This window comes from Acinonyx jubatus, chromosome A3, assembly GCF_027475565.1.
Source record: "Acinonyx jubatus isolate Ajub_Pintada_27869175 chromosome A3, VMU_Ajub_asm_v1.0, whole genome shotgun sequence".
In the NCBI taxonomy this organism is placed as follows: Eukaryota; Metazoa; Chordata; class Mammalia; order Carnivora; family Felidae; genus Acinonyx; species Acinonyx jubatus.
Window position 1 is genome coordinate 129,892,449 of NC_069388.1, and position 26,430 is coordinate 129,918,878.

Here is a 26,430-nt window from a genome sequence, read left to right on the forward strand (position 1 = left end):
GAAGGGTCCAAGCGGCCCTGCTCGGCCACACGGGTCCCACTCAGCCCTGGGCCCTGCCCAGCCATCACTGTGGGGCGTGAGGCCAGGCCTCTGGGCCACCTGCGCCCGAGGACGTGGTGGACCCCTCCTTTTCCATCCGTCCTCTTTGACTCCGGGTTCACGAGCCACGGGTGCGCGGAGGGGTTTGTGGGGAAAACACGGGAGAAGCCAAGAGCGAGTTATTCCTTGGATTTTGTGAGACACCAAGACACTGAGAAACATGGAGCAGAAAATCCGTTTGCTTTTGTATAACCAGTCGCACAGAGCGACCCTCTGTGTCTGTTGCCATGGGGACCGTGGGAAGGTGAACTGCTCAGTTCATCTCAGGGCCTGTGGGGCGGAGGACCATTGGTCAGTGCCGGGGTGGTTAGTGAGAGGCAGGGCCCGTCTACCGGCCACACCTTCGCACTGGGCACGTCTCTCCACTCAGGACACCTGGGGAGCCTCACCTTGCGTGGAAACGTGATTTGAGTCCTGGCACCCCCGTGGCTATTATGTGATCGTGAAGTCACTGAACGTTCATCTCAGAAGGAGCCAGGATTCCTTCTTTCTACAGGTGAGGAAACTGAGGCCCTGGGGAGCAGTGGGGGGGGGGGTGCCAGGGCCCCTCATCTGGGAATTACTTATCATGGCTGTGGCCCGAAACTGGGTCTCCTGATTCCTCTGCTGCCCCCTCCCCCAGGGCCGGCAGACTGACAAGGGGGCAGTGGGTCTGGGGGAGAGCAGTCAGCCCCCCGTGCGACCAGACTGGTGCTCATTTCCACGCAACACTTGGGATCATCAATATTTGGGTCAGAGAGACCCTTTTCACCCTTAAGGGGCGGCTGGGTGGCTCGGTCGGTTATGCGTCCGACTCTTGGTTTCAGCTCAGGTCAGGATCTCACGGTGTGTGGGTTGAACCCCGTATTGGGCTCTGTGCTGACAGTACAGGGCCTCCTTGGGATTCTCTCCCTCTCTCTCTGCCCCCTGCTCCTGCTCTCTCTCTCTCTTTCTCAAAATAAATAAATTAACTTAATCCTTTTTGCTCTTGAAATATTTAACTTACTGAGATGGTGATGGCTGATATTATGTTCTTCTTTTGAAAATAAAGTTTATTTTATGTGGGGGGGGGGGAGGGGCAGAGAGAGGGAGAGAAAGAATCCCAAGCAGGCTCCACATGGTCAGCACAGAGCCCAATGCAGGGCTCGATCCCACCAACCATGAGATCACGCCCCGAGCCAAAATCATGAGTCGGATGCTTAACCGACTGAGCCACCCAGGTGCCCCCGATTTTATGTTCTCGAAGAATCCCTCATGTTTTATTGCTTTTAAGGGAGAAAGATAATCAAGCCCAACAAAACACTGTGTAACTCATTACTAGATGCTGAGGAAGTCACATTAAATATGAGAACACAGAATGAAAGAGGACAAACGGACTCTCCTTGTGAGCAAGTCAGGGAACAGCAAAGAACGTATCGGTTAGGATTAGGCTCACCGCTAGTGACTCAGCCCGATCACAGAGGCTTAACCGCACAAAGTTAGCTTATCAGTTCACACAAAAGTTCAGAGGTAGTTGCTGTAGACTGAATGTTTGTGTCCCCTCCCCCCCCAGCCAAATTCGTATGTTGAGGCTTAATCCCCAATGTGATGGTGTTGGGAGGTGACGCCTTTGGAAGGTGCTTAGGTCATGAAGGTGGGGCCCACAGGAATGGTCTTATGACCTTATAAAAGAGTTCCAGAAAGTTCCATAGCCCTTTCTGCCAAGTGAGGGCACAGCGAGAAGACAGTCGTTTATACACCAGACAGCAGACTCTCACCAGACACCAAATCTTTGGGCACCTTGACCTTGGACTTCCCAGGCTTCAGAACTATGAGAGATAAATAAATACATTTTTATTTACAAGTCACTTAGTTTTTGGTAGTGTGTTAGAGCAGCTCAAACGGGCTAAGACATGAGGCAACCCAGGGCTGGTGTGGTGATTGCATGAAGTCATCGAGCTCCTTCCATCTTCTGTTTTGCTGCGCATCACCTCTAATCGCAAGGCAGCCTCACAGTCTCAACTGGCTGCTGGAGCTCCAGCCATTGTGTCCACCGTCGAAGCAGCAGAAAAGGAGAAAGAGAGGAAGAAGGGCTGAAACGCCCCGGCCTTTTGTGTCCCCATATAGGTCAGTCATTGGTGAAGGGGTGTCTGGGTGAGGGGAGGAGGGGAGGGGCAGCCCACAGGCATTTCTGGGCGAGGTGACTCCCACGGGCAAGTCTTTTTGCACCAGGACTGTGCCCCAGGGCAGCCTCGCTCAGGCTGGGGGGGTTGGGGGCGGGTGTGAAGTACACTGGCCTGGTGAATGGGGGCTGGCAGAGGTGACCCCATGGCCTTGTGTTTTGCTTTTGGCCAGCTGACCCCCACAGCTGGCTCCGGGTACTCCGGCCCACAGCGTTGGTTTCCCTCTCGTTCTTCACGTATCCGCCTGTTCCAGCTTCCCCTGAAACCCTGCTCCCCTTCTCTGTCTTCCGTTTTCACCTTGCCTGCCCCGTTCCATTCCTCTGGAGTTTCTCCCTGGCCTCCTCGGACGCCATCTCTCACTGACCCTCAGGTCCCCTCCCCTTCCGGCTGGGCCACCCCGTCCCGCCCACCTGGGCCCGTCGAGAAGGGAGACGGGGTCCACCAGGACATCATCACCCTCGAAGCCACCCTGCCAGGCACTCAGATGAGAAGTCCGGGGTCCCCAGGAGGGGCCGTGAGGGACCTGAAGGGGCCCTGGGCCAGCTTAAAGCAGAGCAGGGCCATCACCTCTCTGCTCTTGGGTGCGACTTTGGGAGCTCTGTCCACTGCTCTCTGTGGCCGCCTGCAAAACTAGCCTTCCGGGGGCAGGATCCCCCACTGTCTGTGCTGTCTGCAATTGCGCACTGGGTCAGAGGGAGACAGTTGGGAAGGGAAACAGCTGGGCTATTTATTAGAAGAAAGAGCTGCCAACCCCAGACAACAGCAGAGAGAGATGCCTCTTTGAATAAAACAGGCCACAGCACACACTTCCTCCGGTGAGAAGGGCGCAGCGGGGGCCGTAATGACACCTGCGGGCCTCCCACGGGCCTGCGCTTTGCCCTGGGGTTTTTCTGTATTTGTCCTTTATCGAGAAGGGGTGTCGGTGCGGGGGCCCCGGCACAGCTGAACGGCGACATTCCCACCACGGGGTTCGTCAGCAGGTCCAGCTGGACACTGGTGTTCTGCCCTTGAAAATAAAAGCCCAAGTTTTTCCTCGGGGATGCGGGCTAATTACTGACACGTAAACTTGCAGGGATTTCCAACTCTCAAGTGGTTCTTCCTTAAGGCCGTAGAAGTTTGAAGATATTTAGGTATATATTACTTTTTTGGAAAACTTTTACAGAGAGAAATAGGGAAAGAGCAGCGGACAAGGGCAGAGAGAGAGGGAGAGGGAAAAATTCCAAGCAGGCTCCACGCTGTTATCTCAGAGCCCCACTCGGGGCTCGATCTCACAAACTGGGGGATCACGACCTGAGCCGAAGTCGGATGCTTGACTGACTGAGCCACCCAGATGCCAACACCCTGCTTTTTTTAAAATAAGGATTTTATTTGTTTGTTTGTTTTAGAGATGGGGGGAGAGGGGGGGAAAGAGAGAGAGAATCTTAAGCAGCCTCCATGCCCAACACGGAGCCCAGGGTGGGGGGGCTCAATCTTGGGACCCTGACATCATGACCTGAGCTGAAATCAAGAGTTGGACGCTCAACCAACTGAGCCACCCAGACACCCCCTTTTTTAAAGTAGGCCTCATGCCCCGTGTGGCGCCTGACAGTGAGGCTCAATCTCACGACCTTGGGATCATGACCGAAGCTGAGACCGAGAGCTGGACACTCAACTGACTGAGCCACCCAGGCACCCTAGATTTGTTTCTGTTGACCTGGATGGTTGGCCTCCAAGATATTCTGAAGTGGAAAACGCCAGTTGTAAACAAGATTATGTGGTATTACCCATTTTAAAAGAAAAACAACATGCAGACTCAAAACCTACGTACGTGCATGAGTTAGTGTGACTGCAAATCAGGAAGGGAAAGCAGAGTCGAAAGACATCTTCACCCCTAATATTACCTATCTGTCATCTATCATCTATCTATTTATCTATTATCTATCTATCTATCTATCTATCTATCTATCTATCTATCATCTATCTCCAAACCCCAAGTTCACACAGATACTTTCTAATGCAATTCAACCCCCTAGGGCTCGCTTTAGGTTTCCCTCTTTCCAAATTTGTAAACTCAACTTCTACGACAGAAGACCGGCCTCCCGTTATCCTTATGTGTTTACCTGTTAGAGCAACGTGGCCAATCTCTTCTCACTGGCACTGCCTCCTCCCCTAAGCAGATGCTCCCCTTTCCGATCCTGTGCTAGGAGATCGCCCGGCAGGTCTTCTCACCCTGCTGGACACCCTGCCCAGGCTGTACCCGCCATGGATGTCCTTCTCTGTGTCCACCTTGCCTGGGCTCCAACCCGTTGAGCTGGGCTGCTTCCTGGCCCTCCCTCCGTGGGGACACCCCCTGACCTCGCTTGGGTTCTGATATCTCACGCCACCCCCATTACGTGGACATTCCCTCACTCGGCTCTGGTTCCGACACTGGTATTGGGCCACCTCCTTGTCTGAAGACCTTCTTCACACTCTTGGGCTCCGACACCCAAGCTGCTTCCGCCAGGCCTCAAAGACCCCCTTTTCTCTGTGACTGGACCCTGACTTCTTACCCTGGGCCTGCAGCTCCTTCTGGCCCTCGCAGGGCCACCTGCCTGATAGCACAGCTTACGGGCTTTGGACTGAAATGTTCAGGAAGAACTGAAGTTGTTAGCTAATTCTTTACCTCAAACGCTCCCAGCTACTTCCTGTTTCTAAACCCATCCACCGGTAGCCGCTCAGCCCCCTTTTCATCATTCCCAACAACTCGAGGGATCTACCACAGTTGTTGTTGAGAGGCGGAAAGTGGCATTAAGATGCACAGCCGCTGACAAAGGGGAGACGACATTATCATTATTTGCTCACGGATGGAGACACACAAAATCCTCAAGAGAATCAGCTAAAAACTACTGCGCCGGTAAGGGAATTCATTAGAATGTCCGCATACAGAAAACCCACACGTATCACTAGCTTTCTTATAAACCAACAGAAACCATTAGAAGATCAAACAGGAAAAGGTTCCTTTTGCAACTGCCTTCACCCTCGGGGCTCCAGGGAGGCTGGGGGTCCAGCATGTTGGAGGGCCTGTCCTGGGCGGGGCCCGGCCGGGGACCCCCTTCGTAGGACCAGGGCACCCCAGCACGTGACACTCAATTTCACGACTTGTTTTCTTTTTCCGTCTGGGAAGCAAATGGGAGGGCTGTCTGTTGTCATTAAGTGACAGGAAGCTTTGTGTGCCCCTTTCTAGAAGATAAATTACACATTTCCAGAACGTGTACTACTTACAAAATCCCTCTGAGAAATCACTCTGCCCAGAATTTGCCTGGGTGTTTTTTAACGTTCTTACTAAAGAACAGAGAGAGAGGATGGCCCATGGAACCTGCTTCGAATGAGGACATTCTGTTCAGGAAGCTGCGTCCAGAAGGCGCCCCCCCCCCCCCGGCCACTCTCCGTGGGTGTGGGCAGACCTCCCACCCAGTCTGCCCCAGGAAGGTGACTCCTGTCCTGAATAGGCCTGACATGTAAAAGGGAGAAACCTCGCCAGCACAGGGATTTGAAGCCATACGTGGTCATTGTCTGAATGTTGTGTGACGTCACCTTGGGTCAAAAACCAGGCACCGACAAAGCCGCCCCTCTCTGAGACGAACAGCTGTACGGGGAGGGTCTCCGTGATCGACTAGGTGTTTTGTCGATTCATTGCTTTCACTCGTCTCTGCCTTGCTTTAGCAAAGCAGGCCTGGCCCCGAGGGCCATCCCTGGTTTGGGAAAAAGTCTGCGGGATGTGTGGGCTGTACGGGCTTAGTGTCCCTTTTGGGGTTTGAGGAGAGACCCGGAGGGCCCAGCTGCCATCCCACCATGGCTTGGGTGACCAGGTAGACAGTGGTGGTCTCGGATAGGCATCCAGGAGCAGCAGGTGTGGAGGGCAGGTGGTGAGTTTGGGTCACGGTCAGTTGGGGCACCTCGATAAGGGAAGTGACTGCAGGGAGGGCACGTGGATCCCGTAGGGCCTCTGTGAGCTGTATTGCTCAGAACCCTGTTTGTTTCATGGCTGACACAGGCCCCCACTCTAACAGGGTGGTTCTTTGGGGATCGGAGTCAACTCAGGCCCCATGTCCCGTCATCCTCAACATGTCTGCTGACTCTCCCTTCCCAGCCTACAGCCACCCGAGTGAGGAGCTGCAGGTCCCCACGGGGAAGGACTTGGGGCACCATAGAGGCAAAATCTGCCACGACGTCCTGGGGACCTTGCCCGAGGGCACCGACCACTTAACTTAGTAGGTCTGGGATCTGAACATTTGGTTCGGGTCCGGGGAACAGAGCAAGGGGCCATAATTTTTAAAATTAGGGTGGCCGCCCTCAGCCCCTGGCTCCCTCATTCTCGTGGGTTTTTTTTTTTTTTAATTTTTTTTTTCAACGTTTATTTATTTTTGGGACAGAGAGAGACAGAGCATGAACAGGGGAGGGGCAGAGAGAGAGGGAGACACAGAATCGGAAACAGGCTCCAGGCTCTGAGCCATCAGCCCAGAGCCTGGCACCGGGCTCGAACTCATGGACTGCGAGATCGTCACCTGGCTGAAGTCGGACACTTAACCGACTGCGCCACCCAGGCGCCCCTCATTCTCGTGTTTTATTGGACGTAAATGTTCAGCGGTGCCCTGTTGGCTGCCTGTCGATCTCGCCCCCGTGGGCACCCAGCTCTGCTAACCGTCCCCTCAGCTCCTTGCTGGGAGAAACGCCTGCAGACACACTCGGTGCCGGTTCAAGGCCAACGCCCCTTCAGGGAAGTCATCAGGGCCCATTAATGGGTCGGGGGGAGGCCCGGATATCCCCTCTGAGGGGAAGGTAAACTGTGTACTGTCTTTTACCACAAAGAAGGAAGCCAGGGGCCTTGCTGGTCATGGGAATTGCGGCCTCCTGGCTTCTGGTGGTCCAGTCACCACCGGGTCCCTATGACTCTGGACCCTAACATCCCCTGGCAAGGGCCCTTGTGTGTCTCAAGACAATCCTGTGTCTCCAGATAGTGTCCCCGTCCATGAACTCTTGCTTGCCAGTCTTAACATTCCCCCCCACTTCGAATCCAGTCTAAGGAGTAACTCTCCCACCCCCGAGGGGTTGCCTGACTGCCTGTTTTCTTGCAGCAGCCCTCGCACCTCTGGGGTTAGTTTGGGAACCCGGAGAAGCAGACACCGCCTCACGGTGAAAAACAGAAGGAGTCTGGCCCGTGGGAGAAGAAAGGGCGGAATGTGCAGCGGCCAGGCGAGCTGGGGAACCCCGTGCAGGCATTTCGGGGGGTGGGGGGTGGCGAGGTGGCCATCAGGGAGTCCTTGAACCACGTGACCTGTCGGAGGCGACCCATCTCCCAGGAAGGGGTCTGCCTCCGAGTCCCTGCCCCTCCGTCCTGATCCGAGAGTGCATCTGCGCAGGCGCGAGTTATGTTCCCTGCGAACGGATCTGAAACGTACAACCTCGTGGCAGCCGCTTGCGTGCTGAACGAGCTGCTTAATAGCCCTGACTTGCTACAACCAGAATGATTGTCCCTCCGCTTCCTCTCTCTGTTTCAGTCGCATGCCTGCAGCCAGAATTTGCTTTTTTTTTTTTTTTTTAGCTTATTTATTTTGAGAGAGAGCGAGCACTGGGGAGGGGCAGAGAGAGCAGGAGAGAGACAGAGACAATGCCAAGTAGGCTCTGAGCTGCCAGCACAGACTCAGACGCAGGGCCCGAACTCATGAAACTGAGATCGTGACCTGTGCGGAGAGTCGGATGCGCACACACCTGAGCCGCCCAGGCGCCCCCGGAATTTGCTCTTCTGTGAATGTCACAGCTGACGCAAGCCAGAGGCTCCTGGCCAGCCCCCCTGTTAACGTGCGTCCTTTTGTCTTCTGAAACAGGCGGCCCCGATGTGCCTTGTCCTGCTTCCAAGTTAAACTTTCAAGACAGATGAGTAGCAAAATAAAAACAAAATACTCCTAAAGAACACAGAAAGAAGGAGTGAATAAAGATAAAAGCAGAAATAAAATGAACCAGAAAACACATAAGAATGGCAATTAAATCCAAAAGCTGAGTTGGGGGGTAAAGAATGAAATAAAAAGGATAAACCATTAGCTAACCTAATCTCTAAAAAGAAGGGAAGCATAAATATACAAAATAAGAAACGATAATGGAACAAAATAATTTTTTTTAATGTTTATTTTTGAGAGAGAGAGTGAGAGCAAGGGAGGGGCAGAAAGAGAGGAAAACACAGAATCTGAAGCAGGCTCCAGGCTCTGAGCTGTCAACACAGAGCCTGACGAGGGCTCAAACTCATGAACCATGAGATCATGACCTGAGCCGAAGTCGGATGCTTAACTGACTGAGCCATCCAGGTGCCCCAAGTAAAACAAAATGATTCTGCTGAAAATTATTAGATGGAACCACATGTCGATGGTTCAACCTACTATTCAACTCTCTGCAAATACATGTGAGCACCTGGATGGAATTAGCAATGTTCTATGAAAATACACACGACTGAGAATGACCCCAGAGGAACTAGAAAACCTAAAACCTAAAACATATCAATTAACGTGGCATGAAAAAAAAAAAAGTCAAAGAACTACCTCCAAAACAAATAATACAAGGGCCAGATGACCTCACAAGACAATGCTACAAAATTTTTAAAGAACAGAAAATCCAAATGCTGTTTAAACTCAACATATAAGAAAATACAACTGTACATTGAGAGTGGCTGACAGAACTCTCAGCGTAAGAATTTAGGACTCTCGTCATCTGGGCTTGTGCTCTGCTCCCACCTCACCCCCCCTCTGTTATTGTGAGGAAATCCAATTCAATATCCCATGGTATGGATTTTGCTGATTACATCTCCATGGTGTCATTTGACATGTTCCTCTGTCCACTGTTTTTCTCGTAAATTGGTAGTTAGATCTAAAGATTTCATCGGTCTTAGGTTTAATTTGGGGGGGGGGAAATCCTACTTCATAGATGAGCTACGTATTTCCATCGGGAGGCACATGGTATCTGGCGGTCTCTTTTTGTGACGTCAACAACCTTCGATGATTATTGCTGACAACTATTTATTCCTCAGAGGTTGCTAAGTGGTAATATTCTAACTCTACCATTTCTTCTTAAGCTGGCTTCCTTCAGTAGAAAGAATAATCCCCTCATCAACTCTTTGGCTATCCCAAGGTACATTTCATATGGGAACAGTAGGATAAGTGCTTGACTCTGTCTCTTAATCTTCAGTTTTCCAAACAGAGTTGGTTTCTTAGTATTCCCCAAAGGTGACCAATGAGGAATTTTACGTTTTGCTTTTCCTATCATTATGAACTCACTATTTTAGACATATTTGGTATGTTTTGATCTTTTGAGGTGACTAACCTTGCTAATGCTCAAATTATCCAATTTTGGGCTGTGGCGTTCTCTTTACTCGTCAATTCATTCACCATGACTCTAGTAATCTTTGATAACTCCATGCCTCTGGTGTGAATATGTTCTGGGCTCTCCATCACACTGCCTGTCCCAGGCCTGGAATCAGTTATTCCTCCAAGGAGGCCTGGCTTCCTTTTAGTGAGAAGTGGTATTGGGGCGCCTGGGTGGCTCAGTAGGTTGAGCGTCTGACTCTTGACCTCAGCTCAGATCATGATCCCAGGTCGTGGGATCGAGCCCCATGTCAGGTTCTGCACTGAACACGAAGCCTGATTGGGATTCTCTCTCTCCCTCTCTCTGCCCCTCTCCCCTGCTCATGCACTATCTCTCTCTCAAAATAAAAATAAGTAAACAGATAAATAAAAAGAAATGGTGTTAGTGACCACAACTGGGAGCTGGGGGAGCATCTTATTTCTGGATTCGTCATTGTTTTCATGTTTGTTAGTGGCCCTCACTAGCAAATTACAGACTTACGCAGTTTTTGTTAGGCTTGTTGACTTTACACTACACTTCCTTCTCCCACTCCAAAAATTCCAGTTACAGTGAGTTGAACCTAATGCTTATTTTTTTATGCCACAAATGCACACGCAATAGTTTCAGAGTAATGCTACAAAACTATGACCAATAATATGAATGGCAAAAATCAGTTTAAGCCCTCTTCGGCGGGGGTGTTTGTTTTGTTCAGAGGCTATATCCCCCTTGGTGGGTAAAATCAAGATGCTATGCTTTAAAATCACTTGGAATAGTGTTCTCTATGGGGATGGGTCACATGCAGAGACATGGAGAGGGTCATCTGTTTTATTTTGCCCTTATTTTAAGGGATTGCTTTGTAAAGTGTATTATTGTTTCAAAATACGTAAAATATTTACATGAAATCTATAAAACACGCATATTCAGGGAAGACTGACACCTAAACCTGTTCTCTCTATCCTTCCTATTCCTTCTCTCCTCCGATAAATAACAATTTTTAAAACTCGCTTGTTTTTTGCTTGCTTGTTTGTTTTTCCAAATGAACTTCATAATCAACTTGTTCAGCTCCAGCAAACAAACAAACCAAAACTCTGATGGTATTTTTATTGGGCTGCATTTCCACTTCTAACTTAATTTCGGGAGAACTAACATCTTTATGATGTTGAGTTTCCTTGTCAGAACAAAGGATGTCTTTCTATTTGTTCGCATTCTTTTGTTGTCTCAAGAGGGCTTTCTAGTTTTGTTTCCCATGTAGGTTTTGGAAGACGCAGAAACACGCTGCTCAAATGTCTCTCCAGTGAGAAGCAGGCGGTTAGCTGGTCGTCTCCAGCAGGTACTTTTTCCAGGACAAGATGCTGCACCCAATTCCAACGCGTGTGCGGGTTTTCTCCCAGCACCGAGCAATTCTTTCACGCCAGCAGGTTGTCCTACAATTCAGCTCAGTTCTGACACCCCCTACCTGGAGATAGTGTCAGACTCCAGAGGTTAAGGACTCAGTCCCACCAGGCTGCACTCCCCACCTGCCACCTCCCCTCCTTCTTTTACCGGTAGCAAGTTTGGGTTGTCATATGTGCATCTGATCAACAGATCAGGTGGGAGTCTCTACAGATGGGAGTCTCTACAGATGGGAGTCTCCCATGACTTCCTCTTGGGTTGGATTAATTTGTTCGATTAATTAGCAGAACTCAGAGAAACATTGTACTTATTGGATTACTGGTTTATTATAAAAGGATATAACTCAGGAACGGACAGAGGGGCGAGGTGCATCAAGCACAGAGCATGGGAAAGGGGGGCAAAGCTTCCATGCCTTCTCTAGGGTGCCACTCTCCCCAAATCTCCATGTGTTCCCCAACCCAGAAGCTCTTTGAACCCCATCCTTTTGGGGATTTTGTAGAGTTTTCATTTCACAGCTGTGATTGGTTAAATCATTGGCTGTCAATTCCTCTGATAATCATATTTGCAATATTCCTCTCCTGTCCCTGGAGGTCAGGCAGTGGGCTTGAAGCCTCCAACCTTCCAATCCCATGGATTGGAACGGGCCTGGCAACCAGCCAGATCCCTCAGTGGGGCCAAAAGTCACCTCGTTAACATTACAAAAGACACTTTGTGGCTCTCATCACTTAGGAAATTTTTAGGGTTTCACCGGAGCTCTGCCAGAAATAGGAAGACGACCAAATATATATTTCTTATTATACATCACAAAATATCCAAGTCCACCTCTTGTGTTGGTTATGTTTTCAGGGGGGCCCTGGCCATCAGCTGAGTCAGGCCATTCTAATAGCCTGGCTATTCTTCTGACCAACACAGGACGATGCTAACTCCGGATCTCCTGCTGGGCTGGTGGGGACTCTCACAGATGAGGGGTCTGAGGGCTCTTCCTTTCCCACACAGCCTCCTTCACTTTCAACTTTCTGCACTCTGACTCCATCCTGGCAGCTGCTTCCCCGAGAACACAAACTGTGACAAAGGCTGTAGACTTGAATGAATGAATGCTTTAGATATGAATGAAGTATGTTCTAAAGTGGTTGCTGTTCTTACGTATGAAAGCTATCAATTTTTCTATGTTCATTTTGTACCTTGCTACTTAACTGAATTGTATTGTTTGTAACAGTATTTCCATGGCTGTTTGGGGGTTTTCCACTGATAAAATCGCATCATTTGTGGATAGTGAGAATTTTACCTTTTTTTTTTTTCCTAATTCTTACGCCTCTTCTTGTTTTTTTCTTGCCTGATTGCATTGGCTAATACTCCAATACAGTGCTAAACACTGTCTTGTCTTGTTCCTTGACAAATCCTTGACTTGTTCCTCACTTTAGTGAAAATCTTCAAGTGTTTTCCATTTAATGCAATGTTGGATCATATATATATATTACATATGATATATCATATATATATAATACATAATATGTTATATATATATTATATATGTGAAATCATGTTAAGAAGATATCTTTTTTTAAATGTTTATTTTTGAAGGAGAGAGGGGCAGAGCATGAGCAGGGGAGGGGTAGAGAGAGAGGGAGACACAGAATCCAAAGCAGGCTCCAGGCTCCGAGCTGTCAGCACAGAGCCTGACGTGGGGCTCGAACTCACGTACCGCGAGATCATGACCCGAGCCGAAGTCGGATGTTTAACTGACTGAGCCTCCCAGGCACCCAAGGAGATATCTTTTAATTCCTATTTTATTGGGTTTTCTCCATGAACGAGTTTTGGATTACAAATGTTTTGTAAAAAGCTGTTAGATTCTCTCTGTTAATTTTCTAGTTAAGGGTGTTGCATTGACGTTCACTAGTGAGATGGGGCTGTGCTTTTCGGAGTAGACTCATCAGGTGTATGGCTTAGTTCTTTCCTGGTTAGGTTAGCTGATGATTTGTCTTTTTTTTGAGGGTTTTCACCTTCAGAGCCAGATTTTTTATTATTACTTCCACTCTTTTTCTTTTTTTTAACTCTTTAAATGGCTTTATCCTTATTTTTTCTTCTGTTTTCTTTTAGCTTACTCTGTCATCCAGAGTAGTACTCTACTTACGTGACATTAATACTATACATTTTCCCTGGATAATTGCTTTTGCATATCCCATCGGTACTGATATGTTTTCAGTCCATTTTATTTTCAAGAAGCTGGGTAAATTCATCTTGTAGGTTCTGTTTGCCCTACAAGATGTTTGCCCATCTTGTAGGTTCTGTTTGTTTAATAGTATGTATCTTAATTCCAGGTAGAAGAGATTTTTTTGTTTATTGTATTGCTGACATCACAACTTTTGTCGTATTATGATCGGAGGATGTTGCTCATACAATTTCCATTCTTTGAAGTTTACTAAGATTTTCTTTGTGGCCTGACATACGGTGAATTTTCTGAAAGTTCTTTGTATCACGCTATTATTTAACATTGTTAAAGAGCTGATGCCAATTAGATGAGAAAGAGAAATGAGGCAAACACAGTAGAAAGGAAGAGGTAAAATAATCATTATTGTCACATGTTATCGCTGAAAAACCCAAAAGAACCCCCCCAAAATCTGTGTAAGCAAAGGTAATGCAGAAATGTGGTTGTGTAAAAAAGTGTATACAAATCACTACCCTTCAAATATAGGTATGCATTATATTAAATATATTATATATTAATTACAAATATGATATAATCATATACATATATATTTAGAAGCATAGTGTAGGACTAGTTATACAGTTTGTAAACATTGTGTGTAAAGCCATATAGCTACCCAGAGATGTTTATCCAAGCAAAGAGCTTGTGTTTATGGGAAAAAAGGGGGAGCCCCAAAGACATCTTCAGGCTTCGCACTAAACTTTACTCCTCGCGACCCTTCTGATCGCTCCACAGAAATATCAGAGCGGCCAAGAAACCGGCGTATCTAGGAAGAAAAGAGGTCGGAGAAAACGGTCAGGGTCACGGTCACGTGAAAGAAGAATGGAGAGGGGTGCTTTGTGCTTGGAGTGCAGAACAACGGGCCTTCAGGGAGGGAGGAGAGAGGGCGATAAGGAGACAGGAAGAAAGATGGGCGAGTCCCCAGTTCCTTCTGCCAGAGAGAAGAGGCTATTTGGGGGATGGATGGCAACAATCCCTAAAAGCAGATTTCATCTCTCAAAGGACCTTTGAACAAACAGGATCCGTGCACCAGTTTTTCTGAAAACAACTGTAGGAAACAAGCCGATGCCGTTACGACTGCAAAATTACTGGCAAGAAATACCCTTTGGGGACCGTTCTGAGGGCAGAGCTTTCATGGGGGACCCGCGTTTGAAAAAGTGAAACCTCGTGCGTTTGCTCTTGAAGCTGTAAAAGCTTTCTCGTGTTCTTGCATTAAACGGCGTTGTCAGGGGACTGAGAGCTTTTCCCTTCGCTAATGGCCCATTATGGCCTCAGAGACCGACGTCTTTAGAAACGCCATGGTTCCCTTGGCCAGCCCTGGTTTCATCGTGGCGGGAGCCACCTGAACTTCTAAGTGCGGCTGCCAGGCTTTTTTCTTAAATGTGGAGAATGCACAGCGACCGGGAATTATCCTGACAAACTGACGTCTCCGAAGAGAAAGCTGGGCCATAAACCTTTTTGCTAACGCAGTGCGGGCCGAGCGATTTCTCAAGGCTGCCGTTGGCTGGTGCTCCCGCGGAAGGCCGCTGGGCTTGGAGCCAGAAGTCTTTAGTTAAGCCCTAGATTCACCATGAACTCGGCTTGTGATCTTGAGAACCACTCAGCCTTCCCCTAGCTCCGTTTTCTCCTCTGTTGGAGAGGAGAATGAAGTCTCCCTATCTCACAGGATGGCCGGGAAGGTTCAAAAGAAGATCACGCGTGCAACCAAATGGTACAGGGCCTGGCATGTGATGAGGGTCTGCGGAATTGAAACCCGGGCCCCTTGCTAGTTTGGGTCAGTGACCGCCACACTAAGTCCCCTGGAATCGCCCGGGAAGCTAGAAAACCAAAACGAAACAAAACCCAAACTCACAAAATCCTGGCCGACCCAGATCCCTGTGCCTGCCCCAGACCGATTTTTTTTGTGGTTCTGTGTCGTCTCTATATGTCGGGCACTTGGGAGCCCCTGGTCCAGAGTGTTGCAAGTTACAAAAATGTGACCACCAGCCGCGTCTCCCGGCGGGCACAGCGCACGATGCCCACATTCAGCAGGCAGCGGATTCTATGGCGCCGCAAGAAATCTTCCATCGAAGTTACTGTGGCAGACTGAATTCCCTCAGAATCAAATATCATCACAAAAACTGAAACCTAAGTGTTACCGCGAGGCAAATTTCAAACAGAAACAATTGATATTAAACACCAAGCTGTTGGAACTCAGGCTACTTCGTCAACGCTGTAAGAAGTTCTCGAGAGAATGTTCTGGAGGGTGGGGGCTGGTCTCCCCTGGGGAAGGCCACCTGGCTACTCCAGGAGGTAAAGGTTACCTCAGCCAATCCCCCGAAGTCTGGAGGGCAACCCGCACCAACAACCCTCCCAGGGGCCCATCATACCGAGCATCACGCAAGGGGACTTGTCGCAGACCTGCCCCTAAGGCTTGTAGGGCGGGCCGGGGGCACAAGAGGACGCCTGTGGCCCGTCCGTCTACTATGAGGTGTTAGAGGAAGCAGAACCCCTTCTCCTGTCTTGACACGAGTACCTGGAAGGCAAGGAATGCTTTTAGAATTCCTGAGTGAATCGGGGTTTCGTGTGGAAAGGCGGCCGTACGATGACCTCCAGCCCCAGCCCAACGCCAAGGTCTGCCCGTCTCTTCTCTCCCCATGCCGGGGAGTCAGGAGCCTCAGCTGCCTCCAGCCTCTCCAACGGCCACTGCCTGGCTCGTCCTTGGCCCCAGGAGCCTGTGTGCCCACCAGCCTGTGTCCCCTTCGGGAGGGTGGCCCAAAGCACACTGGGGGTCATTTGAGTGGGAGTTCCCAGAAGCCTGGGCACCTGGAGCACCATCTGGGTCGGGAGGGGCATGGGCTCCAGGTGGGCGCATCTCCTCGGCCTTGACCCACGGGGAGGGGTAGCTGGGGAAGGTCAGAGCAGCACCCGAAAGCTTGGGGCCCAAGGCAGTGTCTGTGGCGAAGCTGGCTTTATCAGAGTAGTAGTGCAATGAGGGGTCATGTGGGGCAGAGAGGACTCGCCGAGTGTCCCAGCATACGGTCGATGGCAGTGGGTGCGGGCACTGAGGACATGTTCCCGGAGACTAAGAAGCAGGATGGGCTGAATTATCTGAGCAAGGAAGGGAGTGGCGACGTGGGGGGTACTTTAGACAGAGGGAGATCTTGGGCAAAGGAACAGAGCTGAGAGACAAGGTACGGTGTCCAGGAGTCATGTGTGAGTCTTGGGGACGAGAGTGGGGGTGGGGTGGGGGCTTAGGGGAGGGTGGGAGGGTGTTCATCAGGAAATTAAAGGCAACACTTTATAAGCAGGGGGAGGGGTGGGAGCATCCTTGGGTAAGGCATCTTCACACACAAAAGGTGCTCGGGGCATCTGGGTAACTCCGAGTTGAGTGTCCAACTCTTGATTTCAGCTCAGGTCGCGATCTCACAGTTTGTGGGTTTGAGCCCTGCAATGGGGCTCTGCCCTGAGAGAGGCTCCGCTCGGGATTCTCTCCCTCTCTCCCTCTCTCTCTGCCCCTCCCCTGCTTGTTCTCTCTCTCTCTCTCTCTCTCTCTCTCTCTCAAAGTAAATAAACTTTAAAAAAGTACTCTCATAAAATGGACTGTGGTCACCGTATTTGCGAATTCCATGAAACATCATCTGCTGAAGCCCAGATACTAAAACCATCTAACGCTTTTAAGTTAAAGATATCACATTAACTTTATTTGTTAGTGTTTTTAAAGCTACAGAGTAACAAAGAAACTGTTCCTGTACTAATTTTGTTTTTAAGAGCTGCATTTATTAGATGTTTTTATAGCACTGAGAGTTTTCATAGGCTTTGCAAGCTGCAATATTGTTCCAAATAAACAAATTCAAGTCTTGCCCTAGGATATTACAGACAAACAACACAGAAATCTTTCTTGTTCTCCTTTTCTTTTAGATTATCCGACAGGCTTTTAGGACTGCTTGTTGATGGTATGAATCTGAACAGTGGAGGCCCCCAGAGGGGAGGAAAATGTGAGTTTTGAATATGACTTTTCTACTAAACAAATGAAATGGAATGGAAATCCATTGTAATAAACGCCACAGGGCATGCCTGGTCTCTTGGTGCAGCAAAAGTCCTTTGTAATGACTGTGCGGTTGGCATTCAAAGTCCTTGCTTACAGCGACTAAAAATGAAACGGTACAAGGAGAAAAAAAAAGAAGTGCCTGGAACCCAGTAGGGGGAAGTGGGCAGTTGGCTTGTCATTCAAAATCTCTCTCTCCTTCATCGTGGCCGGTTCTGTCTAGATGCCACCATGGCATTAGAGGAAGGTGCAGTCCTGTCACGGAGGTCTCAATCTTTTCTGTGACTGGCTTTGACACAGGTATGAGAAACAAGTCTGGCCGAAGGGAACCTCTTCCAGCCCTTGTGAGATTTGGGTGTGATGCCCAGACAGCTGCAGCCATTTTGCAACCATGAAGACCATGAAGCCTTCCTCGACACCCTCGCCTCGGGAGAGCGAGGCGCTTGTCTAGTTATTGGATTAATGTCTGAGTCTGTCAGGCTGGATGGTCAGATCCCCGCAGGCAGGGACCCCATCTGGGTGGTCTGCCCTGGGCAGCTGTGACATAGTGTGGTGCCTGCCACATAATGGGAGTTCAGTAAACTTTTTTTTTTTGGTTAAGTTTATTTATTTATTTATTTATTTCGAGAGAGACAGAGAAGGCAGCACGAGTAGGGGAGGGCAGACAGAGAAGGAGAGAGAGAATCCCAGTGCACAGCCTGATGCGGGGCTCAAACTCGTGAACCATGAAATCGTGACCTGAGCACAAACCAAGAGTCAGATGCTCAACTGACTGAGCCACCCAGGCACCCCCAAAACTTTTTTTTTTTTAATAAACGAAGTTGTTGAAGAGACTCTGTTGTAATCTAATCAACCACCGGGTCACGAGCGGGTTTGCGTTATGCAGACCTCTTTTGACAGGGATTTCGAGGGTCGAGGGAGCCTACCCCGTGCTACAAATATGTCAGAAGACTTGAATGTTCTTTTGTGGTCCCAGGCAGAGATCCCGATCCGAAGTGTCAAGGATTTGTGTATTTCAAATTCAAATGTCTTTGATCTTTACTTGGTGTTTTGACCTAAAAAAGAAAGAAAGAAAGAAAGAAAGAAAGAAAGAAAGAAAGAAAGAAAGAAAGCACTGCACAAATTGTCAGGCTTTTGTTTGTTGGAGAGATGGTGGGTGTTCAAGCCTTGGGAACCAGCCTGTGCATTCTCTGCGTGGGGAAGAGCATGTCAGTCGGCTTTGTTCTCAGTGGGTAGATTGTTCTGGAACCCGAGGAGGAGACAGACAGGTATTCCACAAGATTAGTCACCGGGGAACTGTCTCTGTCACGTGATTTCTTCCTGTAATTGTTGATAGGAATTTTCTCTGTGTGAAAGAACGAGCGAAATGAGACATTCATTTTATTTCATTGAATGAAAGCAGTTAGAGCTTCCTGGCTAAAGTAGTTATTGTTAAACTGTAAATTTAGATGGGGGGGGGAATTAGGATGAATTCTTTTTTTTTTTTAATGTTTTTATTTATTTTTGAGACAGAGAGAGACAGAGCATGAGCAGGGGAGGGGCAGAGAGAGAGGGAGACACAGAATCCGAAGCAGGCTCCAGGCTCTGAGCCATCAGCACAGAGCCCGATGCGGGGCTCAAACCCACGGACCGTGAGATCATGACCTGAGCCGAAGTCGGACGCTTAACCGACTGAGCCACCCAGGCACTCCAGGATGTATTCTTGATTAAACTGTAGTAATTGGCAGACTTCCTGGCCCAAAGCTTACAATGACAGCCACCCTGTCCCCCTTATGCAACAAGGACCATGTACTTGTATGTTTGCGCTTTTCTGCGTGTGTTTCTTTCTTCCTTTCAAAGGACTAGATCATTTCAGCCTTACGACAACCCCGTGAAGGATGAAGATCTGTTTTACAGACGAGGAAGCGGAGGTAGACCGTTCTGTGTTTTGTTCAAAATCTCGCACCTACTAAGCACAGCAGGGCCTAGAACGTAGGACTAGCCTTTTCCTACTGTTAGAGCCATTTTCGTTGGAAACCAGGGTGAGCCAGATGAGACAGGAGGGAGGAGGACTGAAGGACAGACCAAACCCACCGTGGTAGCTTAGTCTACGGACACGTGGCTCAGTTCAGGAGAACACGTGGCTCACAGGAGGCCGGGGCCCCAGGAAGGGGCACCTCAGAACGGTTGGCCCCGTCCTTGCTGGAAGAGGGCGACAACATCTATATCTGAACACAGCTCAGAGAAGGAGGCAGCGTTAACATGGACACAAAGGTGTTTGAAACTCATCCAGCGAGAGTCAAAACCCTGCCTTGAGTGCGTTTCGATGTGTTCGCTAACTCAACTTTTGACAAATATTGTCTCCTAAAAGCGTTGCATGCTGTCTGGGTGGGTTTTTGGATGTATAATTCATATTCCTCCTTTCATTTGGCAAGCTGATTTTCTATATATTCACGATGCCTTGGCAGATGCCATACGACTGAGCCCTGTAGTTAATCTGTGTAGCCCCACATGTTGTAAATATTGCATTGCTGGGATGAAATCGGCTTGTTCATTTCTTGAGTGTTTTCTTAACGTGGTATTTTATGTTTCCGGCTAATAGTTTATTTAGCATTTTTGCATTGATACTCACGAGTGATATTGGTTTGTAGCGATCTTATATTCCTCCCGTCTTTATCAGGCACAGGTACCAATGTTACACTTGATTCATGAAAGGAATTCGGGAGTCTTTCCTCATTTCTAATGCTCTGGGGAAAAATCTGTACATATGTTCACTGTCAGAAAAATTCGAAGGCAGAGAATGCCCATTCTTCCAAATAAGTTACGAGAGAAAAAATCCACCAAATCCAATAACACAATTTCTCATGTTCTTCACCCGACCTCAGGCTTTGTAGAAAGTGAAGTCCAAGGGCGCCTGGGTAGCTCAGTTGGTTAAGCTTCCGACTTTGGCTCAGGTCATGATCTCACAGCTTGTGGGTTCGAGCCCCGCGTCGGGCTCTGTGCTGACAGGTCAGAGCCTGGAGCCTGCCTCGGATTCTGCGTCTCCCTCTCTCTCCGCTCTTCCCCTGCTTGCGCTCTGTCTCTCTCTCTCTCTCTCTGTCTCAAGAGTATATAACCATTTAAAAAAAAGACAGTGAAGTCAAACCAGGAAAAACAGAAGCAGGAGAGAAGAGTGGTGCTGGTGAGGAGCCTGAAGCTGGTCCACAGCCATCGTCACAAAGACAAAATGGACCCTAAATATGAAAACATGAAGAGTGTATTTGGATAGATCAGGACACAGACTCCAGGAAGGGACTTAAAACGACGTGTAGTTCGAAGGAGCTGTCTTTAAAAACGCCAGCTTCTGGGGTGCCTGGGTGGCTCAGTTAAGTGTCCGAGGTCGGCTCGGGTCCCGATCTCACGGTTCGTGAGTTCGAGCCCTGCGTGGGGCTCTTTGCTCTCAGCACCGAGCCCACTTCGGATCCTCTGTCCCCACTCTCTCTGCCCCTCCCCCCTCTCAAAAACGCATAAAACATTAAATAAATAATAAAAACCAGCTTCTGAGGCTAGAAAGGCAAATAGGGAGGGAGAGAGGAAGGAGTCTTTTAAAAACTGGGTGCTGGAGGGGGGCAGGAACAAGAGGAGAAAGTTTGGGGTCTAGCAAGAAAAATGAGCCACACGTGGGAGAACATGCAAACACTGCCCTAGCTGCCGAACGAACCAAACAAAAACATCCACTCGAGCCCCTGGACTTTCCCGCTGACAGGACAGAGTGAAGTTCAGCCGGGAGTCCAGCAAAACACCGACACCACGGGCACCGATACGAAAAAGGTCGATGGGTCCACCCGGTGTTAGCGGCGCCCCAGACCAGAGGACAGTTCGAACAGAATTAAATATACTCAAAGATGCCTTTGAGGATAAAACCACGGTGAATCAGAAGTTCAAAAACTAAGAAGAAAGATGTAAACGACAACAACTAGGAAGAGATCAAGAAAAGGGCGACTGAGTTCAGGAAAAAAATTGGAGAGGGGCGCCTGGGTGGCTCAGTCGGTTGAGCACCAGACTTCAGCTCAGGTCATGATCTCACGGTTCGTGAGTTTGAGCCCCGGGTCGGGCTCTGTGCTGACAGCTGGGAGCCTGGAGCCTGTTTCTGATTCCGTGTCTCCCTCCCTCTCTCTCTGCTCCTCCCCCACTCATGCTCTGTCTCTCTCTGTCTCAGAAATAAACATTAAAAAAAATTTTTTTAAAAAGATGGAAACAACTAAGATTAGAGAGTAAGTTGTGGGAAGGACAGTCAAGGAGGGAATTACATCCGTGTTACTGGAATCCCCAAGGAAAGAAAGAAAATGAGACAGACAGAGCTAATATTCAAAATGATAATCCAAGAAAAAATTAAAAAAAATTTTTTTCGTTTATTTTTGAGAGAGAGACAGAGTGTGAGTGGGGGAGGGGCAGAGTGAGAGGGAGACACAGAATCTGAAGCAGGATCCAGGCTCTGAGCTGTCGACACAGAGCCCGACCCGGGGCTCGAACTCACAAACCGTGAGATCACGACCCAAGCCGAAGTCAGATGCTTAACCGACGGAGCCACCCAGGCGCCCCTGTAAGACAGTTTTCAAAACGGACAAGAACTTGGGGAACGCTGCACCCTAATGCTTTCCGGCAGAATCTACTAGAGAATGAGCTTCACTAAGCAAGAGATGACTGAGGAGGCCTCTGCACAAGGAGTGAGGTGGGCATTTTAGGACCGTGGAGGAAGATGGACGGCTGAAACCGAGGTGATGTCGGGGTGGGAAGAGCGTGGGTTGGGCAGTAGAATGCATCTAAGCCAAGCCCAGGGGTTACCTTCCCATCACTTGAAAAGTCACTCCTTTGAAATAGTAATAGTAATAGTAATAGTGAATGACATATATTTTATGTACTTTATAGAAATTATCTCGCTGAACTTAATGTATGTTGCTTACTTGTCACAATTTCATTCTTACGACAACTCTGTGAGGTTCTCTTACTCCTGTTCACAGATCAGGAAACTGAAACGTGAGAGGGTTTGCACAAGGGGATGAGGTTCCCCTAATGCAGTGGCATATCGGGAATCTGGATCGGGTCTGCCTTTCTCCAAGCCTGTACTGTCTCCCACAGTGATTGTCCTCAAAGAGCAGGATATGAAGCTGTTATCAGTAATGCATACCTTCATGTGAATGAGTTTGTCAATATTAGCAATTCACATCTCTTTAGCACTTTACCATTGGCAAAGCACTTTGACATATACCATGCTGCTGGGTGGTCATAACAACCCTACAAAGTAGGTAATATAATCTCCACTTTACAAAAGAGGAAACTGAAGTCCAGATACTTGTGGGATGATAGCTCGCAAGTGAGGGATGGAATAGTGATTTGAACTGAGGTCTTTTGGTCGTCGAGCCATGGTTTTTCCATCACCACGAGCGGAGTCTCCTCGACAGCCGAGAACAGGGCATTGAGAGGACAAGCGCAGGGGGAGACACGCAATTTTTAAGTAAGTAGAAAAAAAACGTTCAAAAGGAAAACAAAAACTGAATGTAACTTTACCCCAAAACTGAAAAAAAAAAAAATCAACATTGTTGAAGATTAAGCAAGTACGGATTGGGACTGTGCTTCCTGTCTGAATGGGACCAGTTCTCGAACTGTATTTGTCTTGAATTGTCTGAACTTGGCTTCTGTCCTTTCGCCATGGAACATTCTTCCTTTTCACCTGACCTGTCAAGGCACACCTTATCCTTATCCTTCAAGACCGAACTCAAACATCGTCCGCATCATTCTTTCAGCAAGAAGGGAATCGTTCCTCTAAATTTCTGAGCACTTTTTTTTTTTAAGCCAAAACGCATTTATTTTTATTACACCTTTTTTAGTTGAAGTTCACAGCATGTATAGAACCTTAAAATAGAATTTATAAAAGTTGTTAGAGAAGGGGTGCCTGGGTGGCTCAGTCGGTTGAGAGTCTGATTCCTGATTTGGGCTCAGGTCGTGATCTCAGGGTCAGAGGATCGAGCCTACATCAGGGTCCACACTAAGCATGGAACCTGCTTGAACTTCTCTCTCTCTCTCTTTCTCTCTCTCTCCCTCTGCCCTCCCCCCACCCCAGTTGTTCATTCTCTAAAAAACAAATGCTGTTAGACAGATGGAAACAACTACAAATTCTGCACATCACGTCACAGCCTCTTAGATATATACTACATTTGATGGGTGTCCCCATGCACTTTTTATAAATGCTATTTTTTAAACTTGAAGTTTTGATTTTGAGATGATTATACATTTATAAGTTATTCTAAGAAACAGCACAGCGAGACCCCATGTTTTCTTTACCCGTTTTCCTCTAAGGGGTGGATCTTTCAGAACTGACTCCAATAGCACCGCCATATTGACATAGACCTGTGCCTCTGATTCAGATACCTCGGTTTCACACGTACTCGATTCTGTGCATGTTTAGTTCTGTGCAACCTTATCACGTGTGAAGGTCCGCATCTCTGACACCATAGTCAAGATACAGCATGGTTCCAACACTACAACGATCCCTCCTGTCGCTGTCATATAATGACACCCCCCTCCCTCCTCCCTGCACCCCGACCCCAACCCCTGGCAACAACTAATCTGCTTTCCTTTCTAGAATTTCATCATTTCAAGAATGTTGCCGAATGGAGCCTTACGGCATATAACCTTTTGAGATTGGCTTTTTCATCCAAGCACTTCCTAGATCTGCAGTCATTATGTTTGGCTATGGCTTCTATCACTTGGTCAAGTTCTTTAAACATCCCATGCCTTGGTTTCTTCACCTGTAAAATGGGGATAATAATTTCCATCTCACAGGGTTGCTATCTGTAGATGTTGGGGAGACACCATCAGAGAGAGAGGGATGCTGGGACCATACCCTCGTAGAGACAGGGGTACTGTGGACACACTCTCAGAGAGAAGGATGCTGAGAACACCCTCAGAGAGAAGGATGCTGGGAACATCTTCAGAGAGAGGGATGCTGGGGACACACCCTCAGAGAGAGCTGCTCGCCCTCGGAGAACCAGGACCTGTGACTACCTGTCCACAGAAGCCTGATTCAGAAGTTTAAGTGCAGAAAGGGACCATCCTGAGGCGTTGTAGCATTAGACGGCACTGACAGCAAATGTTGTTAATTATCTGATCAACATAGGTATGATGGATTTTCAATCTTATTTAAAGTTTATACTGTCTCCAGGAAGCTGGGTAACATGCTTTGTTATTCCATGTAAATCTCTAACGTGTCTACACAGCTCTCCGCGTGTCGGCTCATTATGTGGGGGGAGAAACTTTTTGGCACTTTTCATGCTTTTCCCCAAAGAACACCTCTAACCAAGCAAAAGCAATCTGATTCCCCAGCTGGAATGATGTAAGTGGAATTAAATATTTTTAAATGATGTCTTGATAGTTGTTGAAATTCCTGAGCCTCTGCTGTGACTTGACAGCTTGGTAATTGCTAATTTGCTTTTATGCTAATTGAACCGGATCCTACTTGACGGGTTTCAAGTTAAGCTCTGGGACTTGTGATTGAGTCAGGGGGCTTCTCCCACAACCTCCCACCGTCCCCGGACCCCGGGTGTCCCGCATAAGCAGCAGAAGGCGGGGCTGTGTGCCTGGCGCCACTGTCCCCCCCCCCCCCCCAGCACCTGCGGCGGGCACCTTACACAAGCAAGAGGCTCGGTGGTGGGTGCGATCCCATGAGTAAGGCCTGTAAAAGGGGGTGTGGCTTTCAAAGAGGAGGTGAGTGGCCCTTCACCCCACAGACACTCCTTCACAGTTGTCACAGGCAACCAATTTAGTGGGGAGAGCAAAGGTTTTTAGAGCAAGACACCTTTGGGTTCAAATAATTTCTCTGCCATTTACCAGCTGAGTGACTTTGGGAAAACCATTTAACCTCCCTGGGCGTGTTTCCTCATCTGCAAAATGCAATTAATGTATCTACCTTAGGGTGTTGGGTATATTGAAAGAATATATATATATATATATATATATATATATTTAATGTTTCTTTATTCATTTTGAGAGAGAGAGCAGGCAAGCAGGGCTGAGGGGCAGAGAGGGAGAGAGAGAGAGAATCCCAGCGTAGAGACCATGCGGGGCTCGATCTCACGAACCCATGAGATCATGACCTGAGCTGAAATCAAGAGTCGGCCGCTTAACCCCCTGGGCCACCCAGGCGCCCCAAATTAATATATTTAAATACCTGTGGGAGTGAACTTCTGGCAGGTGGTATTCAAGGGACACAGGCTTCAGTTTTCTTTCTCCTTTTAAACACCTGTGATGCTGTTTTCTGCTGTTTTGTTACATTCGTTCCCTTTCCCCAAACACAGTGAACACTCATTTAGTGAAGGCTGACTTTGCAGTCAGCGCGGAGAGAGGAGCAAACACAGCCTCCACCTGCAAAGGTCTACTGGGCAAGGGAGGTGGGGCTGTGACCCGGAGGCACTTCCTGGCCAGGGAGAGGCAGGTGCAGAGTTCTTGTGGAGCCCTGGGCACCCGGATGGCACCCAGGAGGCTTGAGTCGCGCACATTTCTACCCTCACCTTGTGTTACTCTTTCTCCGGAAACAAATCCTCTCCTTGGTCTCGTTACCCGATTCCGGGGCAGGAAATAGACCCACGGGCGAGTTATCTTCCTTCTTTCCAAATGTGCTTCTTCCCACGGTAGGAACTTAGAATAAAATTGGCTGCACGAAATGAAGTGTAGCCGATAGTGGTCTTCAAGAAATAAATCTTCCTTTTTCTTCTGTTATTCGTAATTTAAACTTCTAGAGTGCCATTCGCCAGAAGTGGCAGAGACCTAGGTTTGATCAGTCTGGGGCCTCCTCCTTCTTCCTGGGTAGCTTCTAGGTACCAGGGGAGTTAGGGCAGGTCGGGGCCCCGGGTACTCGGCGCTCTGTGTCCACACGGACACCTGCTCTCTGTCTGGTTCTTCACCGCTGCCCCATCCTCTGCCGCACGGGAGGGCCCCGGGGGTCTGCGTTGTGCTTGCCTGGGAACCCTCCCACCCCGCGGGCCTTCTAGGATGGTGCCACCCTTGACCCCAGGGTCAGTCGCCCCTCTTCAGGGCCCTCCGACCTCAGTCCTGCTTTGCACGGGGATCCCACACACCCGTCTGGGGTTTTGCTCAGACACCGGCCTCTTTGATCGTACTTGGCTGCAACTTTGGATGTCTCCTAACTTGGAATCAAACCAGACTCTACTCGTCTCTGCGAAGCCAGCTCCGACAGTCACTTT

At 48.6% G+C, this 26,430-nt stretch overlaps 1 long non-coding RNA gene across 2 annotated transcripts; it reads left to right on the top strand.

The window, feature by feature from the left end:
- On the top strand, positions 1-24,591 carry LOC128311316 (uncharacterized). 2 transcript variants are annotated; one of them, XR_008289685.1, is made up of 2 exons: positions 1-595; positions 24,014-24,591. It is a non-coding gene; the product is annotated as an uncharacterized LOC128311316 (long non-coding RNA). The 2 variants fall into 2 exon arrangements; XR_008289686.1 differs by lacking the exon at positions 1-595 and adding an exon at positions 10,734-10,917.
- Positions 24,592-26,430: the final 1,839 nt, after the last annotated feature.